Genomic DNA, 27,925 nt, shown 5'->3' on the forward strand with positions numbered 1-27,925 from the left:
AGATATCATACGATATTTGTCTTTCTTTGTCTGGCTTATTTTACTTACTGCGATAATCTCCAGGTCCATCCATGTTACTGCAAATGGCATTATTTTATTCTTCTTAATGGCTGAGTAATATTCCATTGTATATATGTACCACACCTTTATCCATTCATCTGTCAATGGACATTTAGGTTGCTTCCATGTCTTGGCTATTGTGAACAGCACTGCAATGAACATTCAGGTGCATGCATCCTTTCAAACCATGGTTTTCTCTGGATATATGCCCAGGAGTGGGATTGCTGGCTCATATGGTAGCTCTATTCTTTTTTTTTTTAAAATAGATTTAACTAATTAATTAATTAATTAATTTTTTGGCTGTGTTGGGTCTTCGTTGCTTTGCGCAGGCTTTTCTCTAGTTGTGGCGAGTGGGGGCTACTCTTCGTTGCCGGGCGAAGGCTTCTCATTGTGGTGGCTTCTCTTGCTGCGGAGCACAGGCTCTAGATGCACAGGCTTCAGTAGTTGTGGCTTGCGGGCTCTAGAGTGCAGGCTCAGTAGTTGTGGTGCACAGGCTTAGTTGCTCTGCAGCATGTGGGATCTTCCCAGACCAGGGCTCGAACCTGTGTCCCCTGCATTGGCAGGTGGATTCTTAACCACTGTGCCACCAGGGAAGCCCCGGTAGTTCTATTCTTAGTTTTTTAAGGAACTTCCATACTGTTCTCCATAGTGGCTGTGTCAATTTACATTCCCACCAACAGTATAGCAGGGTTCCCTTTTCTCCACACCCTCTCCAGTATTTATTGTTTGTAGAAAGTCTCCTCCACTTTAAAAGCCTTTTCCGTGTCCCTGAGCAACCTGTCTATAACTCTATTGCAGCACTTGTTTCATTTTGTTGGGATTTTTTTCTTTTCAGGAATGCCCGATCTCTTAGCCTCCCAGCTCCTCGGTCAGGGACTTCTTTATGTCCCTAGAGCCCATCCAGAGGTTAGGCAAAAATATATGGATGTGGCCTTGGCCCATAAATACTATTTTTTTCTTCTCTCCTTCTCTAGTTACTACTATTCTCTGACTCTTCTTTATAGTTTCCATTAACTGAGCACCTCCTATGTGCCCGGTATCTTTACACATTAATTTATTTAATCTTCATAATGACCTAACGCTCATTTTACAGATGAGATAACTGAGCTCAGTGAGGTTAAGTAACCCGTCCGAGGTCACAAAGTCAGCAGGTGCCAGAACTGAGATTGGCCAGCAAAGCCCTCAGAATTTGGTTTGTTTATTTTAAGAATCTTTTTATTATTATTTTTAAATGCGATGATCAGACCTCTTAGTTGTAACTATTTCACATAGAATTTTTAGTTTTACCTTTTGACTTACCTGCTGCTTTTCTTCATATATGTATGTATATATATATAATCTTTATTGAGGTATAATTTATGTATGAAGCAATTCATTTAAAGTGCACAATTCAGTAGTTTTAGTATATTTACAGAGTTGTGCAACCATCGCCACAGTCAACCCTAGGACATTTTCAATACCCATTTGGAGTCATTTCCCATTTCTCCCCAACACTCCCAGCCCTAATCAACCACTAGTGTACTTTGTGTCTCCATAGATTTGCCTAGTCTGGACATTTGATGTGAATGGTCTTATGTGGTCTTTTGTGACTGGCTTCTTTTACTTAGCAGAATGTTCTCAAGGTTCATCCATGGTTTAGCATTTATTGGTACTTCATTTCTTTTCATTGCTGAATAATATTCCATTAACGTTAATGGAATGGAATAATAATATTCCATTGTATGGCTATACCATAAAATACCACACTGTATTTATCCATTTATCAGTTGATAAAAATTTGGATTGCTTCCACCTTGAGGCTATTATGAATAACATTACTATGAACAGTCGTGTACAAATTTTTGTATGAATACGTGTTTTCAGCTCCCTTGGGTATATGTATATCTAGGAGTGGAATTGCTGGGCCATATGGTAACTCTGTGTTCAACCTTTTGAGAAATGCCAGACTGTTTTCCAAAGCAGCTGCACCACTTTATTTTTTTTTAAATTTTTGGCCGTGTTGGGTCTTTGTTGCTGCACGCGGGCTTTCTCTAGTTGCAGCGAGCAGGAGCTACTCTTTGTTGAGGTGTGCGGGCTTCTTATTGCAGTGGCTTCTCTTGTTGTGGAACACGGGCTCTAGGCGCACGGGCTTCCATAGTTGCCGCACACGGGCTCAGCAGTTGTGGCTCGTGGGCTCTAGAGCGCAGGCTCAGTAGTTGTGGCATATGGGCATAGTTGCTCCGACGCATGTGGGATCTTCCCGGACCGGGGATTCAACCCGTGACCCCTGCATTGTCAGGCAGATTCTTAACCACTGTGCCACCAGGGAAGTCCCTGCACCACTTTACAATCTCAACAGCAGTGTGTGAGGGTTCCAATTTCTCCACATCCTCCTTTTTTTTTTTTAATTTACCATTTTAATCATTTAAGTGTACAGTTCAGTGGCATTAAGTACACTCACATTGTTGTGCAAGTATCACCACCATCCACCTCCAGAACATTTTCATCTTCCCAAACTGAAACTCTGTTCTCATTAAACAATAATTTCCCATTCTCCATCCTCCAAAAAGTTCAGTACTTGTTATTATCTATCTTTTTTTATTATAGCATCCTGGTGGTTTTACTTTTCATTTCTCTGGTGACTAATGATGTTGAACATCTTTTTATGTGCTTATTGGCAATTTGCATATCTTCTTCAGTGAAATATCTATTCAGATCCTTTGCCCATTTTTAAATTGGGTTATTTGTCTTTTTATTATTGAGTTGTAAGTGTACTTTATATATTCTAGGTTCAAGTCCCTTATCAGATTTATGATTTGCACACATTCTCGCCCATTCTGTGGTATCCTTCGAAGCACAAAAAAGTTTTAATTTTGATGAAGTCCACTTAGCTTTTTTTTTTTTTCCATTGCTCGTGCTTTTACTGTCATACCTAAGAAGGCTTTCCCTAACCCAAAGTCATGAAGATTTACTCTTATGTTTTCTTTTGGGAGTTTTATAGTTTTAGCTCTTACGTTTAAGTCTATTACCCATTTTGAGTTGGCTTTTATATATAGTATGAGGAAAGGGTCTAAGTTCATTTTTTCACACATGGATATCCAGCATCATTTGTTAAAAGGCTATTCTTTCATTATTGAATTGTCTTGACATCTTTTCTGAAAATCAACTGACTATAAATGTGAGGGTTTATTCTGGAGTCTTAAGTCCATTCCATTGATCTATATGTCCCTTTTTATGCTAGTGCCACACTGTCTTGATTATTATACTCCAACTTTGTTCTTTTTTTTTTTTGACACTGTTGTGCTCCTCTGGGTTCCTTGCATTTCCATATGATTTTTAGGATCAGCTTGTCAGTTTCTGCAGAGAAGCCAGCTGGGATTTTGATAAGGTTTGTGTTGTAGATCAATTTGTGGAGAAAACCGTCATTCTTAATCAGGACATCATGCCATCTATCAATTCCAATGCAAAAGGAGACAAAAGGAGCATACCAGAGGAGGGAGAGAAAGTGGTCATGCATATGGAGCAAGTAGAAATGAATCCAGATGTGGTGAGGTCCTAGGCCAAACAAGAGGCAGAATTTGGGAACATTGAATTCTTCCTTATCAGATACATCTTCTATTAATCTGATTTCAGTCCATAGACTGAAGACGCTATGGCTTCTTCCTTCCCAAGATCATTCCTTCCTTTTCCCTAGGTTCTCTTCCAAATACCCAGAGGTTATGAGAATGCCTTATATGTCTTAATTGGTGGGATTTAATCAAAACTCCCTGCTGAAAAGACCCAGGTCTCAATAATGGAAAGAAATCAATCTCATCCCCAACCCCCTTTCTGCAGTAGGAAGTGTTACAGCTCCTTCTTGGCAAGTTTTGGAGAAGTTTGCCTACCCTGGGGTCTTTGTTCTAAGGAGACCCACATTTGGAGGGTGTGCATGGCTCTCCAAGGGTGGTCTGGGGTGTGCAGGAGTAGGGAATATGGCTGCAACTCTCTTATGGTCTCCTGATCTGGTGAACTCAGTTGGGCCCAAAGCATCTTGCTATAATCTGTACCTTCTGTATTCAACAAGACCACCTTTCTTGCTAAGAGCTGGTGAGGGAATGAAGATGTGAGAGATGGGGGTATAGGCTGGAGGAGAAGTGAGCTTAATTCCCTCCTAGTGGATGGGAAAGGATGATTGAAATTGCTCATTTAGCAAACGATTTAGCCTGCTGTAGAAAATCCTATTAAATGACAATTCTTATCTTAGTCCCTGGCTCCTGGGAAGAGCAGCTTTGGGCTTTGTGAAGACCATGGTACACAGTCTCTTCTGAATCCAGTCAAACAATCATCACCAAAGAGACACTAAAAGCCAGAGGCAGGGAAACTTCACCAGGTTTCCATGCCTCTTCCCACCCCTTCACCCTAGTCCCTTACATCATCAGTCAATTATCTGGTTAGCTGAGCCTTTTCTTTGCCCATTGTAATATAAATAGCAAGCATTTTATGGGTCCCCATTAAGCAATGTGATCAGCATCAATTACCTAATGAGACTCTGGAAGGTCGTGGTTTAAAATCCTGTCTTCAATTGTGATTCAGCTTTGTCTGGAGCCAACGTGATAATTGCAGTGACATCCAAACTAATGGCACTCCAGATGTGGGGCCTTTGCTCCCAGCTTGGGTTTGGCCCTGGGGAAAATTCACCCTCTGCCAAGGGGCTGATCACTACTTTGTTCTGAAAAGGAGACTTTTGTATGTTTTACCAGGGCTCAGGGAGTGATGACTAGATCTTCCTTGCTCTGCCCTATAGCCTTAGGGTCTCTGGGCATGTAAAAGGGTGAGACTACAGGAAAGCACAGGGACATAGGAGACGATCAGCTCCTGAGGGCAGGGAGTTTAGTCTGTTTTGTTCTTTGCTGTTTCCATAGAGCCTATAGATTACCCGGCACATAGTAATGGCTCCATAAATACTTTATGAATGAAGGACTAGAATCCCAGATGGTCCCTTCAGCCAGCAAGTCCTTCAGTTTGCAAGTTTAGGTATAGTTCCCTGGAAGACAAGGAGAGATTTTTGTATTTAGTGGTGATCTTTCTAGCCTGAAGACTTAGTAATTGCCCCATGTGGGCTGGTAGTCTGAGATGCAAGCATTCGATGTTGACAGTCTGGTGGGTTTCATCTTCCTCTCTAAACATCCCTACCCCCATCCCCAGACATGCTGGTTAAGGATGTTTTTTTCCAGAGCCACACAGGTGGTTCCTTTTCTTCCTCACCTTTCCTAGCTCCTCCCTTGGATAAGAAGCAACTCACCACAACTAGAGAAAAGCCCGCGTGCAGCAATGAAGATGCAGTGCAGCCAAAAATAAATAAATTTATTTTTAAAAATTACAAAAAATAAAATTTTAATCTTATAATAGTTTTAGATTTACAGAAAAGTTGCAAAGACAGTACAGAGTTTCCATATACTGCACACCCAGTTTCCCTCCCTGTTAACAAAGTCTTACTTTAGTATGGTACATTTGTCACAACTATTGAGCCATTATTGATATATTATTATTACCGAAAGTCCATATTTTATTCAGATTTTCTTAATTTTTGCGTAATGTCCTTTTTCTTTTCCAGGATACTGCAGTCTATTTAGTCATCATGTCTCCTTAGACTCCTCTTGACTATGACAGTTTCTCAGACTTTCCTTGTTTTTGATGAACTTGACACTTTCAAAGTATTTGTCAGGTGTTTTGTAGACTGCCCCTCAGTAGGGATTTGCCTGAGATTTCTCGTGGTTAGATTAGGGTTATGGATTTTGGGGAGGAAACTGCAAAAGTAAAGTACAATTCTCATTACATCATATCAATCAGAATGACTTATTACTGTTGATGTTATTATTGATCATCTGGCTGAGTTTAAGTTTGCTAGGTTTCTTCACTGTAAAGTTATTCCTTCTCCCTTTCCCTACTCTACCCTTTGGAATGAAGTCACTATGTACAGCCCATACTTAAGAAGCGGGGAACTGTGTTCCACCTCCTTGAAGGTGGGGTATCTACATAAATTATTTGGAATTCTGCAAGAGAGATTTGTTTCTTCTTCCTTGTTTATTTGTTTATTCAGTCAATTCTTTTAAATCAGTACTCATGAATACTTATTTTTTACTTGAGGTTATAATCCAGTAATACTTTATTTTGTTCCTCAGATTGTTCCAATTTTTGTTACTGGGAGCCCTTTCAAGTTGGCTCTTATGTCCCCTTGATATACTTCCATCATTGTGTTTTTATCTGAGTCCTTCCTTTCTTTCTGGTACTGCAAGGTGCTCCAGGCTTACATTGTATATTTCCTGCCCCATCCCTAGAATCAGCCATTTCTCCAAGGAACTCTGGTTTCTTTTATTAGAAAGAAGTTTCACTACTTGAAATTATATTATTTCTTAGCTTTCTATTTGTATCTTCCACTAAAATATTAAGTCCTTAAGCAGGACCTTTTTTGCTTCTTCACTGCTATATCTCTGTTACCTAGAATAGTATCTGGCACATAGCAGGATGTCAATAAACGTTTAGTGAGTGAGTGAATAAATGAGTAAAGCCAAGTAGTATACCTTTTTATACATGCATTCTTTTTTTTCAACTTTTTAAAAAATAAATATATTTATTTTATTTATTTATTTTTGGCTGCATTGGGTCTTCATTGCTGTGTGCTGTGTGCGGGCTTTCTCTAGTTGCAGTGAGCAGGGGCTACTCTTTGTTTCGGTGCACGGGCTTCTCATTTCAGTGGCTTCTCTTGTTGTGGAGCATGGGCTCTAGGCGCGCAGGCTTCAGTAGCTGTGGCATGTGGGCTCAGTAGTTGTGGCTCGCAGGCCCTAGAGCTCAGGCTCGGTATTTGTGGCACACGGGCTTAGTTGCTCTGCAGCATGTGGGATCTTCCTGGACTAGGGCTTGAACCCATGTCCCCTGCATTGGCAGGTGGACTCTTAACCACTGCGCCACCAGGGAAGCCCTATACATGTATTCTTCATGGCACTTTGACACTCATAAGAATTTGATTAAAGGATAGATGTATAAATGGATGGATATATAGATGTATGAATCAAAAAATGAATGAATGACTAAAAAGATGGATAGATTATTGGATGTATATATGAATCAAGAAAGAGATGGAAGTTGATATTACTACTATGCATTCCAGTTTTTCATGATAGAAACTGGGTGGTGGTGGCCTCATTCTTGATTCCTTTCACACTTTCTCCTCCCACATTCAGTCAACCACTAAGTCCTGCCAATTTTACATCTCAAATACCTCTTAAATCCTTTTCCTGTTTTTTAGTCCAACTGCTGTTGCCCTAGAGCAGGCTGTCTTCATCTCTTGCCTGGATGCTGCTATGGCCTCCTAAGTCATCTGCCTTCAGCCTGTTCCTGCCCCCAACACCATCCACGTTCCAGCCAGAGGGCTCATATAAAATACGACTTTGCCCGTGTCACTCCTCTGCTTAAACCTTCAGAGTAAAGTCAAAAATCCTTAGCACCTACAATGACACGAACATTGGCCATCTCTCTAGCCTCTCCTCTGCCGTTCTTTACCTTGCACTGATTTGTATGCCTCTGAAATATCAAACTGCTGGTAGTTCCCACCAGGGATCATGCTGCTTCCCTGTTCTGTCCTTTGCTCATACTAGTCCCCCCTGCCTGGAATGCCCTTTCCTCACAATCCATAGCTCAAAATTCTTACCTGTTTCAATGTGGAAAGCATGTAACTTTGTAGTTGTGATTATCCTTATTAGCAGGCCCAAGAATAGAGAGCGAAATTTAAGGAGAGTTGTGCAAGTGAGAGTAAATTGATCTTTAAATTTTGTGCTCTAGGTAGCTCACTTGACTCACCCTTTTCCCTTGTCCTCATCTCTTCTAGATTGGGAGCTTCTTGAGGGTAAGAACTTTGTCTTTTATTCCTATAATCCCTAGCATAGTGGCAGGTGCTCAGTAAATGTGGGAAGGAGGAAGGATGAGTTAGAGGTCCACTGCCTGGGCCTTCAAATCCAGACTCTGTCTCTTACTAGTATGGGAATTTGAACAAGTTCCTCTCTGTTCCTCAGTTTCCTTATCTGTTGAGAAGAAATAATAATAATATCTCCATTATAGAATTGTTTTTCCATGTTAAGGGAAATTATCCATTTCATCAAAATTTAAAATTTATTGACCTAAAATTCTTTACAGTATTCTGTTATGATTTAAAATTTTCTACTATATTTACCGCTATGTCCCCTTAAAATTTTTTTGATATTGTTTATTTATGCCTTCTCTTTTTCTTGATTGAGCTTATCAAAAGTTTTTATTGATCTTCTATAGTATCTCTATTTCCTAATTTGTTAAAATTTGGCTTTGTGTTGTGATTTCTTCTTCCTACTCTCTTTTGGATTAGTCTGTTCTTTTTTCATTTCTTGAGTGGGATGCTTTTTTCCAGCTTTTGCTTTTTTTATATAAGCATTTAAATCCACACATTTACCTTTAAGTATCACATTATCTGCTTCCCACAGCTAATTTTAATTTCTAAATATCTTCATTTTTTTTTTTTTTTTTTTTTGGTGGTACGCGGGCCTCTCACTGTTGTGGCCTCTCCCGTTGCGGAGCACAGGCTCCGGACGCGCAGGCTCAGCGGCCGTGGCTCATGGGCCCAGCCGCTCTGCGGCATGTTGGGATCTTCCCAGACCAGGGCACGAACCCATGTCCCCTGCATCGGCAGGCGGGCTCTCAACCACTGCGCCACCAGGGAAGCCCTAAATATCTTCATTTTGATTTAATTTTTGTCCCATGAGTCTAGAAGCATTTCCAAATGCATGGGACCCTTGTTATCTTTTTGTTGTTAAGTTCTATTTTGATTAAAGAAAGTGGTTTATTGATTTTCAAAAATATCTGATGAGATGTACTCTTCTGTCTAGTATGTGATCAGTTTTTTAGATGTTCCATAGGTGCTTGAAAGGATAATCATTGGCTGCCTCATAGGGTATTGTGAAGATAAATATTAGATAATACCTATAAAGCCCTTGAAACAATACTTAGCACTTAGATCTGGAGAAGTAGTGGCTCCCATTGTTTTTTTTTTAAATTAAAAAAAATTATTTATTTTTTGGCTGTGTTGGGTCTTCGTTGCTGTGCACGGGCTTTCTCTAGTTGCAGCGAGTGGGGGCTACTCTTCATTGCAGTGCACGGGCTTCTCATTGTGGTGGCTTCTTTTGTCGTGAAGTACAGGCTCTAGGCGCACGGGCTTCAGTAGTTGTGGTGTGGGGTCTCAGTAGTTGTGGTTTGCAGGCTCTAGAGCGCAGGCTCAGTAGTTGTGGCACACGGGCTTAGTTGCTCCACAGCATGTGGGATCTTCCCGGACCAGGGCTTGAACCCGTGACCCCTGCATTGGCAGGCGGATTCTTAACCACTGTGCCACCAGGGAAGTCCCCCATTGTTGTTTTGTTGTTATTGTTGGTGGGTGACAGTCTTAGCTGTTGCTGTGTGTGTCACTAGGTGCCCTGGGAATTAGGGAAATTGAGCCCTTTCCTGCAAGTCAGTGCTCTACAATTAAGTATCTGCATTGGCTATAGGGTCGATTAATTTTTGACACACACAGAAAACACCACTCAGCTCATTATAGTAGAAACAGTTCAGAGTTTGAGTCAGACTGACATGCACTGGGGTCCCGGCATGGCCCCTCACTAGCTGTGTGACACTTCCCCTCCCCCAAACTCCTCTTTCCTTACTTGGGTATGATCTTGGACTTGCAGGGTTGCTCGGAAGATTAGGTTAAATGCTTTCAGCATAGGGCTGGATAAAAAGTAGACCTTTGAGGGCTTCCCTGGTGGCGCAGTGGTTGTGAATCTGCCTGCCGATGCAGGGGACATGGGTTCGTGCCCCGGTCCGGGAAGATCCCACATGCTGCGGAGCGGCTGGGCCCGTGAGCCATGGCTGCTGAGCCTTCGCGTCGGAACCTGTGCTCTGCAACGGGAGAGGCCACAACAGTGAGAGGCCCGCGTACGCAAAAAAAAAAAAAAAAAAAAAAGAGAGAGAAAGTAGACCTTTTATAGTGTTGGTTTCTTTTCCTTTCCTTCTACTGAGCCTGCAAGGAGAGAGAGGAAGGGAAGTTAGAGCTGTAAGGTTACAGCTGTCTCCACTCTCCTTTCCAGGACTTCTCTCCTTAGAAAGCCTAATTTTCATCCATGCAAGGCTGCGCTTCTCTGATGCTCCTCCCTAGGGAGCAGCTTGAAACCAGCCTGACTGAGGGAGAGGGAAGAATAAGGGAAGAGGATGTTGACATATGCAAATCAGCACCCAGCCTCCTGCCAAATTAGTGTGACACCTGCTTGGGTAGAATTTTCCTTTTATCTCCTATCCGGAGCGGGCCAATTAATTTTTCAGGCTACCAGTTATCCCATAGATGACAGCTCCTCAGACCCTCAGTGAGAGCAGGGTCAACCTCCTTGGCTGCCACACAAACTTGGGATTTTGCCTTTGCCCTTTCTAGGGTCCCCAGGTAGGCTGAACGTCTCAGGGACATCTTTGTCTTGCCCTCAGCTTTTGCTTCGCTTCCCTCAACACTGACTTTGACCTTTCCTACTTTCTCTCCTTTAAGCCTCAGTCCCAGTGTGCAAAATGGGTTGGTTGGTTTTCCTACTTTTGAATCCAAGGAAGAGGAGGCACGAAACACATGGAGGGCAGAGCTAAAGGGGGCAGAATAAGGGAAGCCTGGACAGGGGTGTTTCAAAAACAGTCTCAGACAGAGAATTTCCTGGCGGTCCAATGGTTGGGACTCTTTGCTTTGCTTCCACTGCTCAGGGCACGGGTTCAATCCCTGGTTTGATTGGGGAATCCCTGGGGAACCGAGATCGCGCGGCCAAAAAAACAAAAAAAAAGAAACCTCAGACAGAGATAGTCACTTTGCCTCCATTCTCGCCACCTCCTTTAGTTCCTTTGCCTCCTGTCATCCTGTCATTTCATCCCTCCCATTCTAATTCCCACACATAGCTCGGACAACGTTCATTTACTCTGCTCCTGCCTCGAGGCTACCAGAGAAAACCACAGAACTGTGCCCATTGGCTCCAGGGTCTGATTTCCAGTCGTAGTCAGGCCTCCAATGTCCCTTGGTTATCTTTTTTGTTTTTTTAAATATCTATCTATTTATTTATTTATTGGCTGCATTGGGTCTTTGTTGCTGTGCACAGGCTTTCTCTATTTGCAGTGAGCGGGGGCTACTCTTTGTTGTGGTGCGCAGGCTTCTCATTGTCATGGCTTCTCTTGTTGTGGAGCACTGGCTCTAGGCACTCAGGCTTCAATAGTTGTGGCATGTGGGCTCAGTAGTTGTGACACATGGGCTTAGTTGCTCCGCGGCGTGTGAGATCTTCCTGGGCCAGGGCATGAACCTGTGTCCCTTGCATTGGCAGGCAGATTCTTAACCACTGCACCACCAGGGAAGCCCCCTTGGTTATCTTTGTAATCATCCCCAGCCCTTGATCTCTTTCATTCTTCTGCTATGGGTATTTGGGCTTGTTTCCAGTTTCAGCTGTTATTAATAAGGCTACTATGGATATTCTCATACACTTCTTTTTGTGGACATATATTTTTCTTTTTCCTGGGTAAATATCTAGGAGTGGAATTGTAGGTTATAGGGTAGGTGTATATGTGTATGTTTAACTTTATAAGAAAGTACCAACAACTTTCCAAAATGGTGTACCAGTGGGGCCCTTATTAAAAAGCAAGATCCCTGTGCTCTGTGCTGGACTTACTGAATCAGAATATTCCAGGAATAAAGGAGAGACAGCTGTATTTTTAGAAAGCTCCTTCTGTAATTTTAATGCAGCTAGTTCATTAATTGGCATTTGGAAACCCCTGGACAGCACTAAGAATCTTTACTTTCTTGTTTTTCATTCCCTCCTCAGTAAATGTAATTCTGGCTTCCATGTTCACCATGTGTCATGCTTGTAAATAATGAAATAGTTGACTAACACTGATTTAAGAAGTAAGAACATTTATTTATCTCATATAACAAGAAATCCAGAGGTAAGTAGCTTCAGGTTTGGGTAATTTCACCACTCAGTAATACCATCAAGGGTCCAGGCTTTGGAGAGTTCCCTGGTGGTCCAGTGGTTAGGACTCGGTGCTTTCACTGCTGTGGCCCCGGGTTCAATGCCTGGTTGGGGAACTAAGATCACACACACATACACACAGACAGAAACACATACACAAAGATCCAGGCTTTTCTCATTTGCCTTCCTCAGGGTGTTTGTTCCATTCTTGAGCTTGTCCCCCCACAGTCCTAAGATGGCTGCCACAGCTCTGAACAGCATGAGCTCACACACAACTTTCAAGGCAGGAAAGGAAGGGGTTGAAGATATATATTGTATTGAAAAGGAAAATCTTTTCCATAAGCTTCTAGGCTTATTCCCAAGTCCCTTTGCCCAGAACTAGGTCACTTGTCTATCCTTGGGTTTAAAGGAGTGGGGGAAGGTATACTGAGAAATTATCCAGCCTCCCCTTTAGTGGGAGGTAGTCCTTGTAAGTAGGGAAGGAGGGTGGGAAAATAGCTTTGGGGCAAATAATTAACAGTATCTCCCACAAGACCTCACTACAACTGCTCTTTTGGTCACCTTAATTGCTAGATCCAATGACTTCTCTCCAGTTTTCCTTGTACTTGACCTCTCTGTGATGTTCTACATTGCTGGCTCCCTATTTCTTGAAGCTCTTCTTTTGTTTTCTGCTACATCTCTCTACATCTCACTTCTCCTTGGACTCCTGTCCATTACCTTTCTCCTCTTTTTGGTTGGCATTACCCTGGGTTTTTAACCAGACCCTGTCTGGATACCTCTGAGCTTCTAAACCAAGCAATCCACCCTAACAATGTGACTAAGACCTAATGAGAGCTGTTTGTGGCCTACCCCTTGAATCTTTGTATTTGGCCATGGGCTTCCTTTCCCCCCTATAGTCGTGATTCTCCCTCTGCTATCTATCTCTGGCTCTTCTCTCCATTACAGAGCTATTGCTCTTGATAAGTTTCTTTACTTAAGGACAGAATTTTTTTTTAAGTTATTTATAACTTCCCATAGGGTAGGTCCTGGAACTGAAGGGCCCATTGTTTTCAAACACTCCTGGGGTTTTCAAATAGAAGTTGAATTGCTCCACAAAATTAAGACATGATGTATTTGGAGTCCCAGAGTTTAAAAATCAAGAAGAGAGACACTAGAGTCAGTTGAGAGCTGGGTGATGGAAGAGTTGAGAAGGACCTTCAACTTATGGCTGCATAAGAGAATTTGGATAGACATGTCTAGACCTGATTTTTCAAGTGAAACCATGTAGGTTGTGACCCCTCTCTGTGACTGCACAAATTTTTATGTAAAACTTCTGAAGCTACCATGTAAGTGTTGTGACTTGATTTCAGACAGACATCAGTGAGGGGGCCAAGGTTTATGAGGCTGGCATTGTGGACAGCGCCACATCTGAGTCATACCCAGACTATTGAAGTCTCTCTCTGATCTCTTAGCCTCTGACCTGAAACTGCTTCCAGCCCACCCTCCATGTAGCTGTCAGAAAAATCTAAGACACAAACCTAGGTCATTTTCTTGTGGGATCTTACCCTGACCACGGATTGAACCCTGTGCCCTGTGTAGTGGGAGCACAGTCTTAACCACTGGACCGCCAGGGAAGTCCGCTTTAATCTTTTTTAAAATTTATTTTTCTTTAATTATTTGGCTGCACTGGGTCTTAATTGCGGCTTGAGGGATCTTCGTTGCTGCTTGTGGGATCTTTAGTGGTGTGTGGAATTTTTAGTTGCAGCATGCGGGATCTTTTAGTTCTGGCATGCGGAATCTTTAGTTGCAGCATGCGAACTCTTAGTTGCAGCATGTGGGATCTAGTTCCCAGACCAGGGGTCGAACTGGGACCCCTGCATTGGGAGCGTGGAGTCTTAGCCCCTGGACTACCAGGGAAGTCCCCTGCTTAAATCTTTTAATGACTCTCTAGTTATTGTTTTTCAAACCTGGGGCTCATGGATCACTGTGGATGTATTCTCAGGGGTCTTCAGTACCCTTTAAGAAATGTATTATTTGGGACTTCCCTGGTGGTCCAGTGATTGAGAATCCGCCTTCCAATGCAGGGGACGCGGGTTCAATCCCTGGTCAGGGAACTAAGATCCCACGTGCCACGGGCAACTAAGCCCACGTGCTCTAAAGCTTTCACACCACAACTAGAGAGCCAGCATGCCACAACTACTGAGCCCTGTGCTGCAATAAAAGGTCCCGCATGCCGCAACGAAGATCCCGCATGCCACAACTGAGACCCGATGCAGCCAAATAAATGAATAAATATTAAAAAAAGAAATGTATTATTTAATTTCGGGATTAATTTTTTTAAATGTAAGCATAGTCTGTAATACCCAGATGACTACCTTATAGCCAAACACTTTGAGATTTTAGTGTTGGTTTGCACTTGTATTTATTGATTGGGTTGGTGAGAAGTGATCTTCTGAAATGACAGCATTTAATTTTTTTAAATTTAATTAATTAATTAATTTGTCTGCGTTGGGTCTTCATTGCTGTGCGTGGGCTTTCTCTAGTTGTGGCGAGTGGGGGCTACTCTTCATTGCAGTGCGTGGGCTTCTCATTGCAGTGGCTTCTCTTGTTGCGGAGCATGGGCTCTAGGTGTGTGGGCTTCAGTAGTTGTGGCACACAGGCTCAGTAGTTGTGGCTCATGGGCTCTAGAGCGCAGGCTCAGTAGTTGTGGCACATGGGCTTAGTTGCTCTACAGCATGTGGGATCTTCCTGGACCAGGGCTCAAATCCATGTCCCCTGCATTGGCAGGCAGATTCTTAACCACTACGCCACCAGGGAATTCCCCAGCATTTAATTTTTAATGCTGTAATTATTTTTATCTCATTGTTTAAAGATATATCCTCAGCACCCAGAACAGTGTCTGGCACATTGTAGGTGTTCAGTAAAGATTTGTTGAATAAATGAATGAAGGAAACATCTCAAACTGGTTTCTGATATCCTTGGGGATTTGCTACAGTTTGAGATCTCCTTAGCATGGCATGTGAGGCTCTTCACAATCAAGCTAGGAATACTCGACTGGTAATTTTACCAGACAGTCTGGGCAGGATGTGGAGGCGTAGTCCTTTTTAGAAAATAAAAAAGCAAAAGTATAAAGGATTTATGTACATTCTGACAGGGCAGACATGATATGCAAATTACTTGCAAATATAATGCAGATGGCATGCAACTCCTCATGCAAATGAGTGTCCTGTCTTTGGAAACAACTGCTGGAGCATTCACTAATTTGTCTGTGATACTGGCAGTAAATCTTTTAAGGGCTTAGGATGCAAGTTGCTTTGGTGGGGATGTGTGTATACTGGGGAGGAGGAGGTGGTGGGAGGAAGTCTCTTAAATGTCAGTGTGGTGCTGTAAGCCTGAAGCTTAGTATGAAGCTTAATACAGTATGCAGCTTAATATGAAGTTATTCCTCCATGATATTCCAAAGACTGGCTTTTTGGATTCGGCAGAGGGTGTGGGGGCAATGAAATGCAACTCCTTGTACCCTTTCAACTCTTTGGCAACCTCACATCTTCTGTCCCACCCATCTCACACTGCCCAAGCTCTGGTCTACTGGAGCAGAGAGTCAGAAATCCCTGGCCTCAGGTTCTCACCATGAGGACTGCAGAAGAGCCTATGATAAGAGCTCTTGTAAATCATGTCTGAGGGAGGTTAATGTGGTGGGAGGATGTGGTGTTCTGCATTTCCTAATCTCATGACAAGAAAAATTTAGCTGAATTTCTGCTAGACCTATTTGAAAAAGATGGTTGGTTACAAGAAGCATGGGGGCTTTCTGAGAAATATTGCTGCTTAATTTCAATGCCAATGATGCAGTATCTCACTAAGTTGGAAGCTTACTTGGAAATCTAAAGGAAAAAAATGTCAACTGTGATTTTTTTCATTATAAAACCTGTTCTTCCCTGTTCCTGATGTAAAAGGAAATTTTTGGTTACACAGACTCTTCTACAATGATTATAACAATGTTGGGCAAATGAAATAAAAGAGCCTCTAGTAGATACACTTTGAAATAACTCAAAATCTGTTTTTTCTCTGACACTTTGCTTTGCAATCAGAACTGGGTTCAAACTCCCACCTCCCAGATACACAAACTTGGCAACTTACTCAACTTTTCTGAGGCTCAGTTTCCTCATCTGTAAAATAGGAATAATAGTAGAAACCTCATGAAGTTGCTAGCAGGGTTAAATGAGATAATGCATGTACTTAGCACAGTGCCTGGGTCATAGTAAGCATTCAGTAAAGTAGTTATTTGCAGTGGTCATCTGTGGATTTGCTGCCTCGAGTCCATTCACCCTGCATCTGCTATCTGTTCCACATTTCCTTCTGGTGAAACATCATTCTCTCCTCAGTCCGTGTTGTTCTAGTGAAACTGACTCCACCCTCAGCACCAGGAGTAGAGCCCGTGACTTAGGTTTAAACCAATCAGACGATTCCATCCTCCAGGCCACAGTGATTGATTAAAAAATGGGGCCATACATGGAGTTACCATATGATCCAGCAATTCTACTCCTAGGTGTACACCCAAGGGAATTTAAAACAGGTCTTCAAATAAAAATTTGTATAGGAATGTTCATAGCAGCATTATTCATAACAATGAAAAATGGAAACAACCCAAATGTCCATAATGTGATGAGTGGATAAATAAAATGTTGGTATATTCATACAAGGGTAATATTATTCAGCCATAAAAAGGAATGAAGTACTAATTCATGCTACAACATGGATGAAACTTGAAAACATTGTGCTGAGTGAAAGAAGACAGGCCATATGTTATATGATTCCATTTATATGAAATATGCAGAATAGGCAAAGCTACAGGGACAGAAAGTACACTAGTGACTGCCAGGGATTGGAGGAAGGGAGAATGGGGATGATTGCTAATGGGTCTGCGGTTTCTCTTTGAGGTGCTGAAAATGTTTTGGAATTAGATAGTGGTGATAATTGTACAACATTGTGAGTACGCTAAAAACTACTGAATTTCATACTTTAAAAGGATGAATTTTTAGTAACTGAATTATGTCAATTAAAAAAAAACTAAACTTGGGACTTCCCTGGTGGTCCAGTGGCTAAGACTATGCCCTTCCATTGCTGGGAGTGCAGGTTCCATCCCTGGTTGGGGAAGTTCCTCATGCCGCGTGGTGAAGCCAAAACACTGCCCCCCCAAAACAAAAAACACTAAACTTAAAAAATAAGGGCACATGACTCAAGCAGGCCAATGCAAGCCAATAAGACTCAATCCAATTATTTAGAGCTATAAGGGTAGCAAACTAGTTTCCCTCTTGCAGGTCTCCAACTTGAGAGAATACAGGGTCTGAACGTGCTGACCTGTCTTGCTTTGTGTAGAGCCTGAGACTGAATTATCCCACCCAGGTGATAGTAGATCCAAGCCATGGAAAGATCAAGACCTGGTTATACATTGGAGTTTGTCTGTGACCTTCCTGGTTTTAGGACTGAAAGTCCTGTGTCCCATGTTGGTCACCCTAGTTGGAGCTCTAAACCTACCTCTGCTTGACACTCAGGACTCTGCCTGTAGACTCTCCACGTACGTGAGTCAATAAATTCCGTTTTTGTTTTAGCAAGTGTCATGGGTTGGGTTTTCCAGAGGCAGGAACTGAGACTGGGTTCAGGGTACCAGATGTTCATAGGGAACAATACCTATGAAAGGAAGGAGGCAGAAGAAGATTGGGTGGAGGAAGAAGTCCTTCACCAATCCAAGAGAGAGCTCTGGAACTAGTATTGCCCTTCAGAGAGTCCCACACTGAACCAAAATGGTGGGCCCACCATATGCTTCTTTGCTTCTTTTCACCTGCAAACTTATAGTCATCCTTCAAGTCTCAGTCTAAATGTTACCTTTTGGGGGAGTCCTTTCCTGGAGCCATCAGTGTTGTTAAAGTCCCATGGCATTTAGAGCATATGTAGCAATCTGATTAACTAGTAATTGTTTTTTAGTTTTATGTTGTCTTCCTCGCAGTCTTCTAGCTTCATGAAGGAAGGGACTGTTCTGGCTAGCTATTTCTAGGTAACAAACTATCCCAAACCTTAGTGGCCTAAAGCAGAGGTTGGCATAGTAGGACCCATGTGCCAGATCCAGCCTACCACCTGTTTTTTTGGTTGTTGTTGTTTTTAAATTAATTAATTAATTAATTAATTTTTGGCTGCACTGGGTCTTCGTTGCTGCGTGGGCTTTCTCTAGTTGCGGCGAGTGAGGGCTACTACTCTTTGTTGCGGTGCGCAGGCTTCTCATTGCGGTGGCTTCTCTTGTTGCGGAGCACGGGCTCTAGGCACGTGGGCTTCAGTAGTTGTGGCACACGGGCTTCAGTAGTTGCGGCTCACAGGCTCTAGAGTGCAGGCTCAGTAGTTGTGGTGCACAACTACCGAGTTGTGGGCTTAGTTGCTTTGCGGCATGTGGGATCATCCTGGACCAGGGCTCGAACCCGTGTCCTCTGCATTGGCAGGTGGATTCTTAACCACTGCACCACACCTGTTTTTATATAACTGAAAAACTAAGAACTTTTTTTCACATTTTTAAGGGGTTGTAAAAGAAACCCCCTAAACAAGAACAATATGTGACAGAGTTGGTACGTGGCCCACAAAGCCTAAAGTATTTACTATCTGGCCCTTTATAGAAGAAGTTTGCCAAAACAACCATTCTGTTACATCTCATGATTTTGTGCAACAGGACTTCAGGAAGGGTTTGGTTGGATGATTCTTCTGCTCTATGTGATATTGACTGGCACCGCTCATCGGCACTCAGCTAGAAATTGGTCTGGTCTAGAGGGTCCAAGAAGGCTTCACTCACATGTCTGGTACCTTGGCAAGTCAGCTGGAAGCCTGGGCTCAGCTGGGCCCCTTTCCATACTGTCCCTCCCTCAGAGTAATTGGACTTATGAAAGAGTGGCTCAGGTATCCAAAAAACCAAAATGGAAACTCTGAAAGATGGGGCTTATAATTGAAGAGTGTCACTTCTTCTGTACTCCATTGGTCAAAGCAGTCACAGGCCAACCCAGATTCAAAGGGAGGGGAAATATAACCCACCTCTGAATGACAGGAGTGCAAAAAAGTTGAGGCTTTCTTTAATTTACTTGAGGACTAAGTCAGCTCACTAACCATATATTGCCAGCTCTTAGCATACCACCTGGCTTATGAACTCAATAAATTTGTTAACTAATGGATATACTCTGGTAGATAAAAGCTGACCTATTTGTAATATGAAAATATTAGATTTGCAGCTAGATCAAAGCTGAGGTCTAACTGGACTCTCAGAAGCGCTCCATTCCACATGTTCCATGGGTCATCTCTACCATGCCGCATCTCTCAGAGTATTTGAACTTCAGTTTCCTTTTTGGTTAATGAGGGACAATGTATCCTGCATCTCACAGGATTCCTATGAGAATTAAATGGTATAATGAATGCAAGAAAGTGATATAAACTGTAAAGTTCTGTTTAACATTAGGTTGTCATTATTATCATTGTTCCCCAGGATGAGGAGTGGACAAGGCCAGAGCCCCTAGATCCCCAGCCCTGGAGAAGGACCCCTTAACCTTACCCCACTCTTCAGCTCTTACCCCTGCTAGTTCCTGAGGAACACACATTAGGAGCGTTCCCATGGCTGTGCAGTCCAGTTCTAGCCAGGGAAGATTTATTTCCCCACAGTGGCTCTAATGATGGTTCGATGGGTTTCATAATTCCATAATGATCTTGGTGCCAATGCCTCCCACCCTGGGCATCTCTGCAGAGGCTGTGGGGAAATGGGAAGCCACACTAGGTAAACAGATAAGAATGATTAGTTGCATGTGACCAGCCCCTTGACACCTGAGCTGGTCTGTTGTGTGCTCCAACATATGGACTAATAAAGACACTGCTGCGAAAAACCACATTCAACTTGTCACTCTAACCCAGCTCAGAAAATGCAGTATTCTTTTCCCCAGAAGAACCCCCTTGAAACCCTCTGTTCCAGAGACACTGCCATACCTTTCGTTTTTTTGTGTCTCATTTTTGACTGGAAGGAGGATTTGTCTGCCTTAGTAATACCTCTTCCAACCTTTCTGCAAAAGCTCCTATAGAGTCTGGGCATGATGTATAATATGTGTGTAATATGTGTATGTCTGAGAGTGGGATAATTACTTAGAATATAAGTAGGGATATAAAGCCGGATCCCCTGTGTGAGTCTGTAAGTACCCACATGTGTATATGTGTGTGATTTAACTTTGCCCAGCTTCTAGCACAACATCTGTGTAGCCAACAGGCATGGAAAAGAATAGTAATAGCTAAGAACTATTCAGCACACTGTGCCAGGCACCGGGCTGAAAACTTTATATATATTATCCCATTTAATCTCCATAACAATTACTGAGGTGAGTACTAATATTATCTCCTTTTTACAAATAAGGAAACACACCTCTAACATTGCTTAAAGTTAAAACAACTTGCTTAGCTAGTGAGGGGCAGTCAGGACTTAAAACGTCTGTCCAATTTCAAAGCCTGTTCGTACACTGGTCTACAACCCCAATTCTAGGCTCTCTGCTGACAACGATATTGGATTTGATGATCCAACGTCCTGTGACGTGCCACATGGCAAGCCTTATTCTCCACATGTGATCTCCCAAAGCTTTGGTGCTTGGGGACCTTTATTAGGGACAATGTCAGAGGAGAGAAGGGTTCAACCAATAGAGTACGGCAGAAATAATGCCACATGACTTCTGAGGCTAGATCGTAAAAATACCATGCACCTTAATGCTTGGTTCTCTTGGGATGCTCATTCTTGGAAACCAGCCACTAAGTTGTGAGGAGGCCAAGCAGATCCTGGGAGAGGCCACTTGTCAGTGTCTTGGCTGACAGCCCCAGCTGAGGTCCCAACTGCCAGCCAGCGGCAACTGCCAGCCATGTGAGTGAGAACCATGCCTTAGTTGAGCCACGCCAGTGGACGGTGCATAGAGCAGAGTCTATTCTTCCCTGCCAAGCCCTGCCCAAATTGCTAAATAAATGACTGTGGATGCTTTGTTATGTGGCTGTAGCTGTCTGCTCTGTGTGTGTGTTCCTGTGATTCAGTGCCTTTGTGGGTGCCCATAGGCAGTACATTTGTGTCAAATGTCTGTGTACATGAGTAGGTGTGTGGTTGAAGGTGTTTCTGGAGACAGAATCATGGTTCTTGGGGTTTAGCTTTGGCCTCAGTGGGAGCTGTTTGGTGAGAACCCTTTGAATTTTTTTTTTTTCTTTCGGTATGCGGGCCTGTCACTGTTGTGGTCTCTCCCGTTGCGGAGCACAGGCTCCGAACGCGCAGGCTCAGCAGCCATGGCTCACGGGCCCAGCCGCTCCGCGGCATGTGGGATCTTCCCGGACCGGGGCACGAACCTGTGTCCCCGGCATCGGCAGGTGGACTCTCAACCACTGCGCCACCAGGGAAGCTCCTCCCCTGAGCTTCTTGCTCTCAGCTTCTTGCTTCTTCCATGTTGGCAGCTTGATTTAGCTTTTCTGGGAACCCAGAGAGCTCTCTCTAGCTTCACAGTCCTGCCCTTGTACTGACTCTCAGCCTCTCAGGACCTCTAAAGCACTGTTTCTAACAGAGCTTTTAGCGGTGATGGAAATGTTTCATAATCTGCACTGTCCAATATGGTAGACATTAGCCACATTAGCTCTTGAGCACTTGAAATGTGACTGGTGTGACTAAGGAACTGAGCTTAAAATTTTATTTAATTTTAATTAATTTAAATCTAAATACTGCATGTGGCTATTGGCTACTGTGCTGGACAGCATAGCTCTGAAGAGTCCAGAGAGAAGAGTTTTTCTTTTATTTGTAAAATGGGGATAAAAATTGGCCCCATCTGCCTCATAGGGCTGTCTGAAGCAAACAAGATGATGAATGTGAAAAAGTTTTATTCACATAAGGGATCTGGAAAGATAGACAGAAGTGTGAACTTATAGCTCTTTGTTAAAATTTCTGTTTTATGGCCCTTGCTGGACTGTGTTGATTTGATCTGTTTACATTTCTGTGTCTCTCATCTGACTCTGAGCTCTTTAAGGGTAAGAACAGGTGGGATAGTATCAGAGATGTATCCTCACCGCATGTAGCACAGTACTCATGTTCAAGTAAATAAAATGTCTGGAGTTCAGAAGTGATTCCTGGCAGCAGGATTTAAAGTGTATGGTGAGGGACTTCCCTGGTGGTGCAGCAGTTAAGACTCTCCATGCTCCCAATGCAGGGGGCCCGGGTTCGATCCCTGGCCAGGGAACTAGATCCCACATGCACGTCGCAACTAAGAGTTTGTATGCCACAGCTAAGGAGCCCACCTGCTGCAACTAAGACCTGCTGCAACCAAATAAATAAATTAATTAAATAAAAAAAAATAAAGTGTATGGTGAGAGCTGGGATTGGGGGGTACACACAGAGGAGGGGGCAGGACAATGGGGTGGTGAGACAGAGAGCTAGGGCTCCGGCTCCCCACACTCAACATTCTAGGGCCATCCAGAGAGAGCAGGGAGCCAATTCCTGATGTCAGGAATGCTTTCACACAACTGGGTATCAGGCTTGTCGGAGATTAATTGGGAAAGTTTGATCAGAGGAGAAATGATCTATTCACACATTTTGCTTGTTGAGGTAGGCCAGAGGTAGGCCAGATCGATCATAGCCCTCTGCCTAGCCAGGGCTCTGGGGGTGGGTGCTGCTGTGGTTTCCTTTAATTGATGGTGGCAAGGTTGAAGGTGGTTCCCCAGGCTTTTTACCTTTCCAAGGTTTTGCTCTTCTGGGGAGTGAAAGAGGGAACTTGGAAGCTCTCCAACAGAGTTGTAAGGGACAGAAGGCTTTTTAGTTGTTGTTTACTTATTGAAAAGGAAACTTAAAACTATTTCCGCTCAATTCCAAGAGTAATACAGGGAAACAGAGAAGAGACCAACGTAATCCCACCACCCAATCTGATCCTTGGATTTCAAACTTTCCACCTTTACAGTGGTCCTCCTTGTTTGGGGGCCACAAGAGTAGAGGCAATCTGCTTAGGCCCAGCCCTGCACTCTGATTTTAGCAGCTCAATAGGCTTGAGCTTGGAGCTAGTTCCCCTGGGAAGGGGTTCTCAGTCAGGGCTTTTAGAGGTTTGGGGATTGGGGGGACACAGAATTTTCCTTCTGCACATATTTGAGCTGGTTAGATCTGTCCCAAGAAGGAAGCCAGGCTCCTGTGAGTGTTGGCAGCTCTGTGTCCAGCTGGACTCTTCTCTTGGCTCATGCGTTTAAGTATGAATTCTGAGATTTGAGTTATTCTATTTTTAAGCATCTTACTCTTGTAGTACTTTATTAATATCTTTTTTATAACTTGTGTCAGGCTCAGTTGTAATTTATATGTTCACTATGCAATGTACCACTGATGCAGTAAATACTTGTTGAACATTTATTATCTGTCCTCATGGTACTAGGCAGTGACACAAACTAGAATTATTCCTGGGCCCAGCTATTCTCACCAGCCTCCTGGGTGTTCCATGGGAAAAGTGAGCTGTTCCCTGTCCTTTCCCACCCAGTCCCAGGGAAGTATCTTATGTAGGTTTTTCTAATAAAGTGGCACTACTCACTGAAGCCTAGGGGCTTGTTCTCTCTTCCCAGGCTACTAACCAAAGTTTGTTCATGGCTGTGAAGTCAATCATCCATCTGGTTGAAGTAAACATAATCAAGAAAGTAGATTAACTGCTAGAAGCTCACATGATACATGGAAAAGGGAAAGGAACTAAACAGATAGGTTGATTGTTTGCTCTTATTGTTTAGATTATCCTTTCTCTGACTTAAATTCCCAGTTTTAGCACTTTCAGACTGTATGAACTTGTATAAGTCTTTCAACCTCTTTGAGCCACAGCTTCCCCATCTATAAAATGGGGGTGACAGCTCTGATCTTAAGAAGTTATGAGGGGCTTCCCTGGTGGCACAGTGGTTAAGAATCCACCTGCCAATGCAGGGGACACAGGTTCGAGCCCTGGTCCAGGAAGATCCCACATGCCGCAGAGCAACTAAGCCCGTGCGCCACAACAACTGAGCCTGCGCCCTAGAGCCCGTGAGCCACAACTACTGAAGGCTGCACGCCTAAAGTCCATGCTCCACAATGAGAGAAGCCATCGCAACGAGAAGCCTGTGCACTGCAACGAAGAGTAGCCCCCACTCGCTGCAGCTAGAGAAAGCCCGCGTTCAGCAACAAAGATCCAATGCAGCCAAAAAAAAAAAAAAAAGAAGTTATAAGAAGTAAATATAATGTATACACAACACCTGGCATATATAAATAAGATATTCAGTGGTAGAACGGAATTAGAGCTGATGGTGACTTTTATTTTTAAAATAATTAGTCGTTTTCAATTCACACATTACATAAGTATATAAAGTAGGTGACTTGCTGGTGCCCTATTCTGCATAAATTTTCTAAGGACTGTTTATTGCTTCAGACTTCTTACTGCTTTATCCCAACTGAGTCACACCAGTTTGATTTTTTACTCCCTACCACCTCTAGGTTTCTTTTTGGCCACACTATGCGGCTTGTGGGAATCTTAGTTCTTCAACCAGGAATCGAACCCACGTACCCTGCAGTGGAAGCCCGGAGTCTTAACCCCTGGACCACTAGGGAAGGCCCACCTCTGACTTCTTTCTGATGATCCTTCCGCTAGAAAGAAGTTAAGCTCTGGTTTAGGAGCAAAACTAGGCCCGCGGGTACCTCACGCTGGCGGAGGAATACTGGGATAAATAAGTTCCAGGAGGTTTGCTCAGATACACGCTAGGGGGCGGGACTTAACAGAAGCCGGGAGGGGTGGGGCTGACAACTCCGAGTGCGGGAAAGGGAGTGAGGCGGTCGTACGCTGTCCGGAAGACGGCAGTTGGGCGTGGAGGCGAGTGACATAATAGCCGCGCGCTCACGGCTTCTGACGGTGGCCGCTGCGTCTGCGTACAGGGAGCTGGTTGCCGCTGCGGCCGCCTGGAATTGTGGGGGTTGTGTCTGCCCCTCGGCTGCCGGGCGGGAAGCCGAAGGTAGGGGCGGTGAGGGCTGCCCGGCCCTGGGCCTGGGCTTGGGGCTCAGGGCGCTGCCCGGGTCTCCTCCTGCCAGAGGCCCCGGCGCCTTCCCAGTACTGCTGTGGGGTCCCTGCATATCGCCCCCCTGCAGTGTCTGCGAAGCGGGACGTACCAGGGGGCTCTGAGCTCTTCACTGGTTTCCTCAGACCTGGCCTCTCAGCCCAAGGCTGCCTTCCCTACTTTTCCCTCTCAAAACGTCTCCCGTAACCCTGTTTAAAGGCCAGGAGATGAGGCAGTGGGCCTCCGAGATGGGCTTTTGGCTTCGCATCTGTTTTAGTTCCCTTCCCTGTTCCCTTTTCCCGGCCTCAGTTTCTGCATTTGTCCAGCTGCTCCAGTGTTGACATTCTGGTGTCTCTTCACCATGTGGAATTGAGCCCTACCCGCGTCGTATTTCCACTCCTGTCTTGTGTTATCCTTTGCCCTGGTAGATGAAATACTTGCCTTTAAAGTAGGGGTTAGAGACTTGGGTGTGTTTCAGATCACCCAGAAGGTTGTGCATATCCCTGGATTTTACTTACAGGAATTTCGGGTAAAGTGGGGCATGGGCACCTGCAATCCTTCCCAGGTGGTTCTGATTTAGGTGGTCCAGAAATCCTCGCTTTGAAATTCTCTGCCAAAGAAGGCAGAAGAAAATCATTTGAAATATGAGCCCCATGTGGGAAAAACAAGGAGTCAGGAAATGCCCAGCACCTAAGAGGCCAGTGGGGGTTTTCTTTGCACTAAAGGAGCTAGAGGGCTGTTTGATGCCTTAAAAAATAATAATAATTTAAAAAATATGATTCATATGTAAGATCAATTTTCTGATACTTTTAAATGCTTAGCCTCGATTCAGGTCCAGCTGGCTTTCTGGCCTAAATAAAACAAAACAAAAAGGCAGACTGCTTTGGGGGATTGAGGGGGTTAGATTAAACCCAAACTAGGTAGGCAGGTAAGGAATGAATCCTACGTGTTTGCTAAGAGAAGAAATTGATTTTTATAAACACAGTGTTTGTTTTGACAGTGGGAAAGATGTGTTTTGTATCTGTGTGTGTTTTTAGCTCCCAACCTACCCAAGCTCTTTTCTTTTATGATAAAACTAGCCAGATTTGGAGATTGGATAGGATTTTGATGGGAGTCAGGACATGAGGATATTAGGATTGATGTTTGTTCAAAATGGATCAGGACTTGGTCTGTGGCTTCAGTTGAGAACATGGACCTTGGGTTTTAAAGGTGTTGCCACACCAGATTTATTTTTACCTTTCTTTTGAGTGTTTGGTGAATTTTATCAGCTAATTAATACATGTGCTGTTCTGATGAAATTGGCAACAGAAGAGACTTATTGCTCCCATTTTACAGACGATGGGAATGGGGAGTATGTTAGTGGGGATGTGGTAGCTCAGGAATGAGAAATTGCCTTGCCCTCTGATTCCTGCTTTCTTCACCTTTCCTGCTGTCTTTGAATACCAGCTATTCTCTGCAGAGGCCAATTTTGAGCCCTGGTGTGTTTCATTGACAGGAGAAAAGGATAATGAAGTGAAACTGAAAGTTAAAAAAAAGGGTTTGAAATGAACATGCCAGAACTTAATTCTCAATGAGTCTTGTTCTCCTTTAGAATGGTATGTGTAGGTACAAGTGGCCGGGGTTGTGGGTGGCATCACTTAAGTGATATGGCCTTTGTTTTTTGTTTTTTTTTTTTTGGCCGCACCACCCGGCATATGGGATTTTAGTTTCCTGACCAGGGATCGAACCTGTGTCCCCTGCATTGGAAGTGGAGTCTTAAACACTGGACTGCCAGGGAATTCCCATATAAAAAAAACTTTTTTTTTGATATGGCCTTTGAACAAAGTAGTTTTGAAAATCCAACTCTGACAGAGACATTTTTGAACCATATGAGAGATCAGTTTCATTAATACATGATACCATACTTTTTTTTTTTTAAACCCCAAATGGCATGGGTAAGCAGTCCTGTCCCTTGACTTCAGATGAATTAACAGTTCATTTGAAGTGGACCTAGTGGTGAACATGAGTTTTTTTTTTTTTTTGGCCACATGGCGTGGCTTGTGGGCTCTTAGTTCCCCTACCAGGGATTGCATCCAGGCCTTCGGCAGTGAAAGGGCAGAGTCCTAACCACTGGACTGCCAGGGAATTCCCTGAACATGAGTTTTAAAAAAATTTTATTTATTTATGGCTGCATTGGGTCTTCGTTGCTGCGCGCCGGCTTTCTCTAGTTGCGGCGAGTGGGGGCTACTCTTCGTTGCAGTGTACGGGCTTCTCACTGTGGTGGTGGCTTCTCGTTGTGGAGCATGGGCTCTAGGCGCGTTGGCTTCAGTAATTGTGGCGCCCAGGCTCAGTAATTGTGGTGTGTGGGCTCTAGAGCGCAGGCTCAGTAGTTGTGGTGCACGGGCTTAGTTGCTCCATGGCATGTGGGATCTTCTTGAACTGGGGCTCGAACCCGTGTCCCCTGCATTGGCAGGTGGATTCTCAACCACTGCGCCACCAGACAAGCCCCTGAACATGAGTTTTGATTCTGAATCTATTTCTTATTAGCCATATGACCTTGGACAGGTTCTTTCACCTCGTAGGGTTGGTTTTTCCAATGGATAAAAATGGGAATAATATTTTAAAGAGTGGTTAAATGAGGTAGTAATATGAAAGCTCTTGGGACATAGGAATGCAATAACTGTTTTCACCCTCAAAGAATGAAGATTTGCTATAAATGAGAATATTCAAAAAGACAGGAGCGTTTGTAAAGGAAAGTTGTGCCTTTTTCCATATAGGTGGATGCCTTCTAATTGTTATTTCATTTATGTTTGTGGATTCATGCTCAGACCTTCTCATCCTGCCTC

General features: G+C 43.6%; 1 protein-coding gene across 6 annotated transcripts in view; it reads left to right on the plus strand.

Annotated features, from left to right (window-relative positions):
* Positions 1–27,925, plus strand: part of SIL1 (SIL1 nucleotide exchange factor) — a 291,152-nt gene that overhangs the window by 23,263 nt on the left and 239,964 nt on the right. Inside the window, exon 1 of one of the 6 annotated variants that reach the window (XM_032627596.1) lies at positions 24,852–25,058. The exons of 4 other annotated variants lie outside the window; for them this stretch is intronic. The gene's annotated coding sequence lies outside the window, so the exon portion shown is untranslated. Of the gene's footprint in view, positions 1–24,851; positions 25,059–27,925 lie in introns of those variants that run through there. One more of the 6 variants, XM_032627599.1, reaches the window with a different exon arrangement.

The sequence above is a fragment of the Phocoena sinus genome, chromosome 3 (assembly GCF_008692025.1).
Source record: "Phocoena sinus isolate mPhoSin1 chromosome 3, mPhoSin1.pri, whole genome shotgun sequence".
In the NCBI taxonomy this organism is placed as follows: Eukaryota; Metazoa; Chordata; class Mammalia; order Artiodactyla; family Phocoenidae; genus Phocoena; species Phocoena sinus.